Below are 13,862 nucleotides of genomic sequence, written 5' to 3' on the forward strand. Positions count from 1 at the left end.
TTTCTAAATTCTCATTACTTTAATTTCTTGACTCCAGCCTGAAAGTGAAGCTGGAAACAAGTCCTCTCCCAGTATTGAAATATTTAAAAGTTGTTCTTAAAGAGGATGGGGTATAAATATCAACTCCCTGCTAGGCAAGAAGGGAATTTAAGAAAAAAACCTACAACTCCATAATCTAACAACAAAAAAATACAACATGTGATGCTATCATTAAACATACACCGTTCTGAAGGAATGTTTCTGACTCAGGTTACAACAGAATAAACCTAAATACATTGTCTTGTTTTCTGTACAGTTAGTCTGTATTCTATTACCCTAGAGTAAATGAGGTGCAGAATCTGACAGCATGTCTTGCCTTTTTTTCTTATCTCTAGCATAGTTTGTGGCTATGGCACGTTATTGCAGAAGAAAACAGATTAGCCAGGCTTCTGCTAATAATCCTATCATTCAATAGTTTCAGAAAGGCCTGATATACTGCATCCTCACACAGACAAAAGTACTGCAGTGATTTACTCATCACAACTGCGTATACAGAGGCATGTAAACAGATTAGAGGGCTATATTCCAAGGAAATAGGTGCTGTGTGTTAACCCTTAATTCAAAGTGAACTTGAATAAACTAAATATTCTCGGGAAGCTTGAATGCAGAAATGAATTTGATGATCTCTGTTTCTTGCTAAAACCTGAAACGTGGGCTGAGTCTGAACCCACTCTGCTTGCTGATTCATTCATAAATGAGACAGAGAAGTTTTCATAGGATTTGTCCTCATTTTCCCATAAAAACGCCTGCCTTATATTATTGCAGAAGGAAAGTCAAGTTGCCATGAGATTCTAGGCTGCTGCTGGAAGTCTTAGTCACAAGAAATGTTCAGGTGGCCTTCACATTCTTATGTTTGGAAATTCTTCCTGGTTTACATTGAAGCTAACTTTGAAACCAGACCTCCCATGAGTGTCGTTCACCTCAAAGCAGCCCAGGCCATTAAAGTGTTTGGGTTTTTTTAATATATTATTCAATTTCGGGTAGGTAGTACTAAGAATGATGAAGGTCCACAATAGTAATTCTTTCCTTCCACATTTTTCTGTATTATGCAAGATGTGAACTCATAGTGTGACAGTTATTTTGCAGTATGACTGTTACATAGTTACCATGTAGTTTTGTGCTTTAACTCTTGGAGAATTACAAACCTGTGTCTATTACTGACTTCAGAGAGCAAGATTTTCCCAGAACCTTCTTTTTCTTTCATTCATTCATTTTTTAGCTTATCTTTTGTTTTAGCAGTGGTATTTAAAATAGACATTAAGTATTAAATAAATTGATACAATTAGAGTCATGGAAGTTAATTTGTTGAAGCCAATAAGAAAGAGAGATAGAGCTAGAAAATTAGCAATGTTAACATTTGGACTGCTGTCCACAGATAAGTGAAATCTAAATCCTGATTTGAAAGCATTTTAGCATCTTGAGAATGTCTAAAAACCAAATCTGTTTCTCATCTGCATTTATGTTTTTGGGCTAAAATACTCCAAGTCAAAACTACTACTGTAAAGGTCCCATATTATGTATTTTGTTCAAAATTCATATTTAATTTCTGATGTCCAACTGCATCAAGGGACACAATTACACTATGAAAACATAGCCCTTTCTAAACTAGTCCAAATCTCCCACGTTAAGCTACTTGAGCTGAAAACAGACACTGCAATCAGAAATTACTTTACTGGAAAAAATATGGTGTTTAACATTGTTGGGTTGGGCTGTGGGCCAACTTCCACACAAAGCAATGACTGCAATGTTAGTCAATTCTCTTACTGCTGTTGCAAAACAATCCATTTGAACATATAACTGATATTTTAGTATTTATATTATTTATAGATTAATTTTATTTGTAAGATGATTTTAAGCAGTTTTACAAGGTTCTTAAATTTCTCAGTACCATTTAAGACTGTCTTCTAAGGTGGTAGGCCTGTCCTCCCTTGTTAACCTGCAAAATACGATGTAGAAATTTGCTTTCCCTGGTTTTGCTCAAGATCTTGTGATATCAGAGCTTCTCCAGCAAGGTAAGCCCTGCAACCAGTCAGATGCTGAAGCTCCATTCCTGCATGTGTCCAAGTAAGCTGGCTGCTCATAAAAGGAACACTTTGCAATTGAAATTAAAAAAACACATAAAACCAACTTAGTATAGGAAACTAGACCCACTAGAAGGAACAACACAGTCATTTCTCATGCTAATATTAAAAAGCAAAGTTTCAGTGGGAGGAGATGCTTACTCACTGAAGAGTACATAAAGGATTCTGAAAAACCAATTGACAGGGCTGAATGTCTTTGTATAGATGCAAAATGTTCCTTGCTGCTTTCACAAACTCCTTTGGAATATAAAAACATAGAAGGGGATAGTCTAAAAATTACTCCAGCAAAATTACAAACAGCCAAGTCAAGTCACCATCCATCATGCATGGGAAAATTTACATCAGCAAAAAACAGAGGCTGTTTTAGCCTACATAAGAAAAAAAAGCAATGCATGCCCCGGTGTTGCATGAGCATTCTAATTTATCACACACACACGCAAACGAACCTCACGCCGGTGCACAGCCTGTCTTTCTGTATCTAAACCAGTACATCTCCAATATCTCTAGCCTTCTTTGTGGCACATAGCTAAGATCGTATTACATGATGGCATTTATTCAAAAGATATGCAATGCATCCAAAGGCCTGGTAATAATAACAACTACGAAAGACATCACTCATTTGGACATAAATCTATTACATAGCTCTCTTACATGAAGTTATCTAAAAGATGTAAACATGAAACACTTCTTACCCCAGAATATACCCTCAAGATTGCAGCTAAGCCCTATAATACTTTACATCCATAGGATGTTCAAAGACCAATGACTGTATTACAGCCAATGGGACAAAAGCCCCTTGGCCTAAAATCTGTATCTATTACAGCTTGCTGCCTCCATCAATTAATGAAATGTCTAGCATCAGTTTAACAAAACTAGTATGATGAAGTATTTTCAAGTAAAAGCCTTTTACCATATCTCTGCAGAATCATAGAATCATTTGGGCTGGAAAAGACCTTTAAGATCAGTGAGTCCAATCATCAACGATGCCCACTAAACCATGTCCTGAAGTGCCTTGTCTACGCGCTTTTTGAATGCCTCCAGGGATGGTAAACACCAGAAGTTTTTTTTTCTTTATGGTGTGCTAAGGAAATAAAGAATTGAAGCATTCTTGAATGACCTCTACTGTATAATGGTAATGTTGGGTACCATCATTTCTAGAAAAAAAAAAGCCTTATTGACAGAACTGGCGTGGCTTGAGATAGACCAAAGACGTACAGCCAATAAGCCTCGCAAAATCATTAAAGCTACCTTACTACAGCTCGCTCACTGTTTTTGTTTGTTTTTTTTTTTTCCTTTGGTTTTTTTTTTCCTTTTTTTTTTCCCCACCAAAGCCCTAGGTGAGATTAATGAGCCCTTTGGTTTTATAATAGAAATCAGTAAAAAAAGCAATACCCCTGTTTATGACAGAGTCTGTTTGCAGTCCTGGACCCTGAAGACTTATGCTTTACTATGGTTGTGACAAAGAGTTTACTTAAGTCATTCAGTGAGAAGCAAGGCTAGTTTTATAGTGTTTTTATTCTTTTTTTCTTGGGTGCTGCTTTTAGAGATTTAAGATTTTCATGGGAATGTGTTTTGCCGTTCCTCTGGAGATTAAGAATGTTTGGATGATATGTCATGAGAGGGAGGAAAGAAAGGAAACCTCAAGCAACTGAAGAGATCATTATGCAAAAACAAACTTGGTCTGGGGTGATGGGAACATTTACTGGGACTTCACTGTAGGCTAGAAGTATGCTATATTCCTAGACCAGTAAGGTCATCAGGATTTGTTATGAAACACTAGATGTAAACTGATTAACAAAGCTTGTAAGGTCAACAGTGGTTTTGGTTTTAGTTTTTCCTACCACGAATCTCACGGTACAGAACAGTTAAGAATGATACACTGACTTCCTTTTATCTTAAGTAGAAAAAGCATATGAGATAATCGACAACAAATTACCTTTGCTCTGATCCTATCTAAACTTCCTAATAGTGTAGTTATGGAAAAGTTCAAGTCACACACAGTAATACAATGAGATCAAAACAGTTGTAGTCCAAGTTGTCATATGGACATAGTAGACAATGTGTGGGAAACCATACAGAACTGTTTGCAATTTAATAATCAGCTGCTCAGCAGCATATACCCCCATAAATTCCTTGTCTGCTTTAAAACCATTTTGGCTGAGTCAAGAGTGACTGATAGTATTCAGCATGACTATGTGGAATTTCAATGTATCCAGTAAAATAGGAAAGGCTAAAAAGGGAGTGTTTGAATGCTGGCATCCTTTGCTCTGCAGTAAAAGCCAAAAGCTTGTTGAAGAACACCCTCACACAAAATAAATGAACATGAGTGCTTATTTCTCTAAGCCAAGTGAAAATATCTAATCACAGTAATCATATATATTTGTAGACACAGAAAGAAACATGAGCAAGTGTATTCCTTTCATATATTAAAGAATGAAACAGTGAACAACTGCACAATACAATTCATCTCAAGCAAGCCCATAAAGAGTCATAAAAAAAAATATGCCTGGAAAGGGGACCAGAAGAGATACTCCATCTTTCTGCTTACCAGGACAAGATCAACCATAAACATGCTTCTGAGATGCTTCTTTAGCCTATTCTCAAAGATTTTTAGTGATAGAGTTCTTCTCCAACCTCCCTAGCAAATTTCTGTTTCTGTATCTCCCCTCACAGAGGTTTTTTTCCTTAATGCCTAATCTAACCTTGCTGTGCTTTCATCCTATTAATTCTTGTTCTTTCCTAAGGGAACATGAAGATCCAGTCTTCTTTACAGCAGCCTCTAATGTATTTGCAGACTGTTATTATGTCTTTCCTCAATCTTCTGTAGACAATAGTTTCAACCTTTTCTCATAAGTCTTGTTTTCCAGATGTCTGATAATTTTAATTGCTTTTCTCTGGACTCCTTGTAATTTCTGTGGACTCCTTATCCAATCTTTCTAAAAGTAAAATGTTGAAAATATTCCAGCTGAAGTTTTACCAGTGTCATGTGAAGCAAAATGATTACTTCACATTTCATGCTTTCGAATTCAATATTCTATCAACCCACATTCAACTTGTCTGCAGTATAACTCTGAGATCCCTTTCTGAAAAACTACCTGTCACTGCTAATCCCACCTTTCACCACAGTCAAAAACTCTTACAACAGGCCTCTACTAAAAATTGAACAAACATATTCTCTATCTCATCATATTGGTTACTAATGAAAATATTGAATGATGTCAGTCCCATCACAAACCTTATGGTATGCCATTTGGTATATCCTTCCATCCTGATACTGAAAAACAGCTAGGTACTTTCCATTAATGGTTGTTAAAGCAGTTCTGCACTGTAATGGTTTTATCTATGCAGTGCTTTCTTAATTTATGATAATGTTATTTGTGAAAGTTACAGGAGCTCTACTAAGACTCCATTAAATTACATCAAGTTATAGGATATCTATTCTTTCTCCTCTATCTCACAAAATGATCCTTTCCTGGAAAAAATAACCACTCAAGAAAGGTGAATGCTCCAGGAGAACTCTACAGTGCTTATTATTTTTCTGATCACTGTTACAGGAGATGACAGTCTCTTCAGCAAGCATAGCATCTAAATGATGTAAATATATTTTAAGTGACCTCAATAAAAGAGCAATAGTTCTGAGCTTTGTATAAAATATAAATAGTTCACTTGCTGGACTTGATGGCAGTTTCCCATTGACTTCAATGACAGTTGCTACCACTTGCATTTTCACTGGCTTGTATTGCAAATCTATGTTCAGATTTGTTTAGAAAACTTTTCTGTTTACTATTTCTTTTAGTGAAGAAATCTTGCTAACAGTTCCACAGATACAGGTCTGCTCCTGCAAAGTGTAAACAGCCTCTTGCTAAGACTTTATTCCTCAAATCACCCAGACCTGATGTATACCCATCCACATCTAAATAAAATGACAGTCTAAATTTCAACTGCCAAATAGTAATTACAATGCTATAAAAAGGAATAGAAGAGAGAAGTGAATTAGCAAATTTGAAACAGCTTTCCAAAACCACAGAATTTATTTATCCTGAGGGATTTACTCTCAATTGTATTTTTAATAGCTTTTATTTCCAGTAACAGACAGATGGAGAGTCACTTGCCCAAACAGGGAACTCGTGACTAAGCTTCAAGGCAAAAAGGACATATATAGGAAGTGGAAGTAAGGACTGCCTACAAAGGAGAAATATCCAAACTCTGCCTGGGTATGCAGAAATGCTGTTAGGGAAGCCAAAGCTCAACTAGAGTTAAAACTGGTGGTGCACATGAAGCACCAAGTAGAACAAGAAGTTCTACTGAGACATCATTAGGAAAAGGATGAACAAAGAAAATGTGGACCTGCTGCCAATTAGTGATTTAGTGACATGGGAGCGCAGACAAGGCGGAGGTACTCATGGCTGCCTTTGTCTCAGTCTTCACTGACAAGGCTCCCAGGTGGTGAGCAGTGAGCTAAGCAGGAGCCAGTGGTGGGCCCTGGAAACAATGAAGGCCAACAGCATCCTGGGCTGAATTCATAGGAGAGCAGCCAGTAGATACCCTTTACTTAGCACTTGTTACTCCACACCCTGCCAAAACAAGAAAGATGCTGCTAAACTGGAGTAAGTTCAGCAGAGGGCCACCAAGATGTTTGAGGGCTAGAACACTTGCCTGTGGGGAGAGGCTGAGGTAGGTGGGCTTGTTTACCTAGAACATGAGAAGGTTTTCAGGACACCAAACAGCAATCTTCTAGTATCTGTAGGAGGTTATGAAACAGATGGATCCAGGCAAAAATAAGGAGAAAATTGGAACAGCTAAGGTTCTGACTGTCCATAAGAAAAAAACCCCTTCACTATGAGGATAATTAAATATTGAAACAGGTTGCCTGGAGAGATTATCCTGGGAGGTTTTTAAGATTCAACTGGACATAGCCCTGGGTAAACTGGTCTGAATTTAGTGTTAACCTTATCCCCTTAATACTTACACAGAAAGATTCCTGAATGCCCTGAGCATCCTTGGCTCAGGTAAGCTACACGGCCTGGACATTCAAAACATGCATCTAATATTTTTGACCTACATTCTTCAACCAAACGACCAAGAGTCAAGTCTATACCAGATAACATGTTTTTAACTCTATATTCTGCCATTTCTGCTGCTGTTTGAGATATCTACTGCATAAAAAGTTTTCTAACTACAAATTTGAAATCTCATTTCTGATTACAGTTTTACCCACATTATTTTTATATTAACATCTATCTTTAGAGGCAGAAACATCAAACTAGAAAGAATCTCCTGAATTCCTTAGGTAACTGAGGACAGTGCTTAAACCACTATGGTCTTATTTATTGTCGTGGTTTAACCCCAGCCAGCAACTAAACACCACGCAGCCGCTCACTCACTCCCCCCCACCCAGTGGGATGGGGGAGAAAATCGGGAAAAGAAGCAAAACCCGTGGGTTGAGATAAGAACGGTTTAATAGAACAGAAAAGAAGAAACTAATAATGATAATGATAACACTAATAAAATGACAACAGCAATAATGAAAGGATTGGAATGTACAAATGATACGCAGTGCAATTGCTCACCACCTGCCGACCGACACCCAGCCAGTCCCCCGAGCGGCGAATCCCTGCCCCCCACTTCCCCGTTTCTGTACTGGATGGGACGTCACATGGTATGGAATACACCGTTGGCCAGTTTGGGTCAGGTGCCCTGGCTGTGTCCTGTGCCAACTTCTTGTGCCCCTCCAGCTTTCTCACTGGCTGGGCATGAGAAGCTGAAAAATCCTTGACATTAGTCTAAACACTACTGAGCAACAACTGAAAACATCAGTGTTATCAACATTCTTCACATACTGAACTCAAAACATAGCACTGTACCAGCTACTAGGAAGACAGTTAACTCTATCCCAGCTGAAACCAGGACATTTATTCATTAAGTTAGTTCTTTTTATGTGTATATCAACTTTGCTATTATTATTTTTCACTATCAGAGCATTAATGTCAGCTTTCCAATAAAATCACTGTGTTGCATATACCCGCTATTTTGATCAGTAGTAAAAGAAATATTTCACACATTAGACAGGCCTGTTCTGAAAGATTTATCTGTTTCTGTCAGTAATTGAATTAGTTACATTGAGATTTAATCATTCTTAATGGATATGGTAGAAAACAAGCTATAAAGCTTAAGCAAGCTTTCATCATTCTGTTAACATATAGTTTCCCCATGTAAACTGAGCCATAGTAACTATTTATTTGTGCCCCTTTGCCTGTGCAAAGTGCAAGGGAATGTGACTTAACTAAAATCCCTTTCATTGTGGGCCAACAGAAGTTAGTAAGTTTGTAAATCACGGAGATTTGATCACACCTGGTCCCACAGGATTACTATGCTAAGTAACAGTATAGCTAACACAATGTTGACAGCTGAAGTTAGACATGGTTACAGTTCTTAGTGTAGACCTAGTATTTGCAGCGTTTATTGCCACAGGGACTCATCTGGAACCTTACCTTGTAACAAGGATATTGGCAAGACTCCTAATGGGAAAGCAGAAACTAGTTTGAGGCATGTCTTGCTGGTTTTCACTTTGGCTGCATTGCCCCAGTCTCTGCTGCGATCACTAATTATTCTGCAGTCTGACCACAGAAATTATTCACTTATGTCCCAGAATTTCAACCATTTTGTACAGTCAGCTGATTGTATATTTTGGAAGAATCCAAAAAAGATCCTCTCTGAAAGAAGATGTACTCTGCTTTAATAGCATACATGTCTTCAATAGTTTCAAACATTGTCCTGTTGCAACCATGTGCATCTTACATTGACTGGTTAAAAAGCACTACTGTGTCCAGCTCAGGCACCTTCTGAGCTGAGTTAGGATGCTTTATTCAGACAGACACATATAAAGCAGCCTGCGTTCAAAGTCACTAGCAATCAGACTGCATAACAATGTTAAGGTGAATTTAAATTGTTTATATACTTCATGTTCAATACCTCTATTTGAAAGTGCTCAGTACAGCATTCCTGATGCCTTACACCATTTTCTAAGACTATCAAATTTTCCAGGTTTGCTAGGAGTTTATTACTAACCCTATTGATAAAACACTTGAGAGTTAATTCACGAGGAGATTGGAGCAATTGCTCTTGTTAATAGGGATTGTTGGACAACTGCTTTTTGTGTTCTGACTGACCCTTAGTAGTGAAAAGAAGATTTTAAAACTCAGACCTAAAAGCTGCCTTAAAATAAATAGAATGACTGGGGTTATATCCCATACCTATCAAACATTCAGGTAACAGGTCTTTTCAATATGAGATGTCTATTTGGAAAACACAGCAATACATGGTTGCAGGAGATTTGTATATCACCAGGCAAAATAGAGAAATAAACCAGTGATGAACAAATTGAATTGCACAGAAATTCCTTAGGGCAGGGGAGGAAATCCTACATGAATTAAATATATCAGTGTGCTTTCCAGTTAAGGATGAAGGACAAAGGCATGGTGTGCAGAACAAGCAGAAAAAGATACCAAGACCAAGCAACAGAGATTAATTTAAAAGTGCTTGATGTATACTTGACTGTGTGTGAGAACAGCTCCCCCTGAATATAAATGTACACTTGACTGGGTGTGAGAACAGCTCCCCCTGAACATAAAAAGGTATGTATAGAAAGCTTTTGGAGAAAGACATGATACAATAAAATGTTTCTGATGGAAGAAGGAAAGAGAAAATATGTCTCTGTAACCAGTTATACTTTGAAAAGGATAACAAATAAAATCATATAATCAAAATGAACAGTGAACAGGATGTCTTTTTCCCCTTTTATTTCTGTTTTATTGTTAAACTTCCTGACTCTAGAGTCACATTCTACAAAAAATCACATGGTGACTAATAGAAACAGAAGGAGGGAAGAGGAGAGGGCAGGAAGAAAACTCTGAAGCAGGAAGTTGATAGAGAGTCACTTCCATAACTCACATGCAGTAAATCTCCCGAGGTGGAGGGAATTCCATTGGTGGCTCTGAAGGCATCAGACAATTTCTCTAGCCCAGATGATTGTTAACAAGAATACCTGATAACTCCTTCAAGTAAGTGGCTGTTCCTGAAGATAGGAAAGCAGTTTATGCCTTGCTTGAACTGAATGAAAAGCCAGAAAGGACACTGAGAGTTGTGGCAGATAACAACTGGGTTCCAGGGAACTCAATTCAGCAGAAGAACAATGCGCTTGGATGAACAAAACTGGATAGGGTCAAATCCATTCAAATCCATACAGGTGCTGTATGGAGAAACAGTGCCTTTCTTAACTGTCTGGGCACTTTGAAAAGGATAATAAAAAAAATTAAGGATACAAAGTGGACAGTGAACATAATTTACTCTGATTTCAAAAAGCTTTAGTTGAATGCCCTCCACAAGAGGCTATTACTGAAAATAAATAACCAACGGTAAAGGGCAAACTATTGTCCAGGCTCGATAATCAGAGAAAGCATCAAGCAACAGCAATAAATACCTACTCTTCAAGGCAGACAAAGATAACAGAAGTGCATCTGAAACTGACGACTGCAACTTGTGCTGCTCATATGTTCTCAGACTCAGCTTGTGCTTTTGGTGTTTAATTCAGGGCAATTAGACACACTTGACTTTCAGAAGTGATGGACTTCTTGCTTCATAAATTCAAGCCCCTTTAGGCCTTGTTACCTTGGAGGTGACATTGCTTCACCTTTAGGTCTTTCTGCAAAGATTTATGTGTATGACTATCTTTAAACATCTGTATAATCTTATTAAGGTCATTGGGGCTACCAAGGTGCTTCAAGTCATGAAATTAAATCTTTCCAGGATTTCAGTTAGAGATTTTTGGAGGGTGGCATACAGGAAGTGCTGAAAGTGGATGGTGGCAAAGGATTCGGAGTTACCAGTTCAGAGAAACTGATAATTCCAGATCCATCATGTCAGAAAATTAAATTTAAACTGCAGAAAATGAATTAATAAATAGGCATACTGAAAATTCCTCATGAAATCTTGCAGCAGGTAATACAGGTTAGTCCAACAGTTTTCATGCACAAATTTAGAAAATGAAAAGTGATTATATTCTGAGTTTTTACTTTCAAGTTTTAGACTCTTCTTTTGATGATTACCCTAAATAAAATTTAAATAAGGCAAAAAGGAAAAAGTAAAATGTGAAATGCTCAAATTTCTATCTTCCCTTTCCCCCACTTTTTCCTATTTTTAGGAAAAAGATAGAACACATGTAGATACAATGTAGTCAAAGAACGCAGATACAACTTATTTTTCCCTGTCTGTATACCAACTTTTCTCTTTTAGAAAGACAGACCTGAAAAGTATTGGTTTCAAATAAAAAGTTCCAGTGAGACAATAACACTCATTTTAGGTTGTTAACACTAAAAATGAAATGTTTTACTTTTAAAATAAAAAGAGGCACTTCTACTTTTCTACATGCTCAGACTTTCTTAAGTGCTTTTCAGTATAGGAAAACACTGACATAGGAAGAAAGTGTGGGAAACATAATTTTCCCATATTTTTGAAACTTCCTTCAAAAACTGGAATTTCCCAATGGAATAGTTAGGCTGCCTCTAGTAATTAACTTTGTAGAAGAAAACCAGCTTAGGAGATTTAACTTCTGGGAAAACCACGCCAAGACACAGGATTAGTTTGGCAAAGAGACAAGAGAGTCTCTGTGATTAAGATCAGGAAAAAGAAAGGCCAGTGAGTGTTGTAAATAATGAGGATGACTGGGTATTTAAAAAAAAAAAAAAAAAGACACCTAGGTTATCAAAAGGTGAATTCAGAGTGTGCCATGATCTGGACTACTCCATAACTCACCATCAGGTTTCAGACTACACATCATTGACTGAAAAAATATAGACGACAATGTTGGAAGTGACTGGTAATGAAGAGGATGAGACTGCTGAAGTTAGGATTAGTTCAGTTAACACAGGATTTAAATAAATTTCTTATTGCTTAATTCACTAAAGAAGAAATGTTCAAAAGGAACTTGTCAGAACTGAAAAGAAGAAAACAAAAGCAAAGAAACATGGCAGGTACAACCATAAGCCAGACACCTTCTTCCATACCATTTGATGACTGACCTAGTCCCATGTGATTACCTGGATAATATTACACTTACTCAAGTTGGAGTGGGTCTAAGATGATTGCCACTGAATACTCAGTACATAAAGAATAGGATGGTTATATGGAATTAAAGGAGAAATGTTTCTTCATACAGTTTGAAGTGTACCTGCAGAATTCACTGCTTTAGGGGAATGTAGAGTCAAATGTGGTGGCTGGATTAGAGAATGAAAGAAGGAATATTTTATTACCACTAACAAAATGTGTCATCCAGTATGATTAAAAAAAAAAAAAAAAAAAAAAAAAGATAATGAAATCTCATGGTTCAGTAGGAAAGTTCCCCGTGGGACTTTGAGAATAATTCCTCTGCCAAGCTCTCTTATGCTATTGCTTAGATACATCATATGTCTCCTTCCAACACGTCTTCTGAAACATTAGTTCCTAGACCCAAGTAAAGACAGGTTATTAGCACTATTTAACATATTTGCTGTACTGTGAAGGTTCATGGAACTGGAAAAAACAGAAAGTTCCTGATTCCTCTTCCCTCTGAAATAGTAAAGAGCTGAGCTACTGATTTGTGCCTTGGACTCAAAACTAAGCAGATTTATTGGACATCATTTAAAGATGAGGGCAGGAATTATAAAATTTAACTAATCCCTTGTTGGGGTATTATACAATCATGAATGCAAATGTGAGCATGACTGCGTGAATCATATCAGCTTCAAAGGGTTCTCTGAAGACTCATATTGGATTTGATAGAAAGAACTGCAGCCCATGGATGACAGCGTGCGATTCTCAAAGCTGCCATGTATGCCTTTCACTTTACTTACAACAGAAGAAATGCTCCATATGCAGAACACTGCAGAGGACCTATCCTCGTGAAACTTTATGAGGAATAAGAGTTTGGTAATGGCAAAAAGCAGTCCCCAAGAACAGAAAATGAACAGCTGTGGCAAGCAGCTTCCTAAATTCTGAAAGGAATGACCGTTTTAAAGAGTTCATAGAGGGAATCTTTTTCTATAAGCCTTCGTTCATTTGCATAGACTTAATTTTACAAAAAAAAAAAGAAAAAATTAGTTTGTGTTATGTGCGTAAAGACCAGTTGCATGTATGTATAGGGTTTTGTATCAGATGCTTTTCATTTGTTAAAGCCACCTATAGAACTTCACAAGTATATGTATAGCATCTACTGTACAAAACCCCAAGGGTCAGGACTAATAATTCTAAATATTTGAAAGCATTGTGCTGCTGTTTTATCAATATTATTTTAGGGGTATATTCTTGGTGGGGGTGCAAAGAACTCAACTAAAAAATCTAATAAGAACTTAAATAAAAATCTAATATAAAGAGCTGTGAAAGAAACTAGAGGCTAAACCTATTTCAGGACTTGCCTTGTGGGAATGAGTAGATAGAAATAGCACTGAGAGTTCCAAATTTTGAGAGCCTGAAATTTATGGGTTGTAGAAATGTGATATCCCTGTGTTCCTGTGTTACAAATAATATGTTACATTTCGTGAAGGTACATACAGTTCATGAGAACTATAGTCATTAATATTTTATCTGCTCAGTTGCATGTAGGTATGAGGAAGACAACCATTGTCCCATGATGTTCAGAACCTGCTGTTAAGTGTGAGTCCTAGTTTTACTAAGGGACCACAAGGGCACTCTATGAATGGAGGTCCTAAA

The 13,862-nt window shown here is 37.2% G+C and overlaps 1 protein-coding gene across 1 annotated transcript in view; it reads right to left on the bottom strand.

Annotated features, from left to right (window-relative positions):
• PIK3C2G (phosphatidylinositol-4-phosphate 3-kinase catalytic subunit type 2 gamma) overlaps positions 1-13,862 on the bottom strand; it is a 211,250-nt gene that overhangs the window by 57,016 nt on the left and 140,372 nt on the right. The window lies entirely within an intron of this gene.

This window comes from Harpia harpyja, chromosome 6, assembly GCF_026419915.1.
Source record: "Harpia harpyja isolate bHarHar1 chromosome 6, bHarHar1 primary haplotype, whole genome shotgun sequence".
NCBI lineage: Eukaryota > Metazoa > Chordata > Aves > Accipitriformes > Accipitridae > Harpia > Harpia harpyja.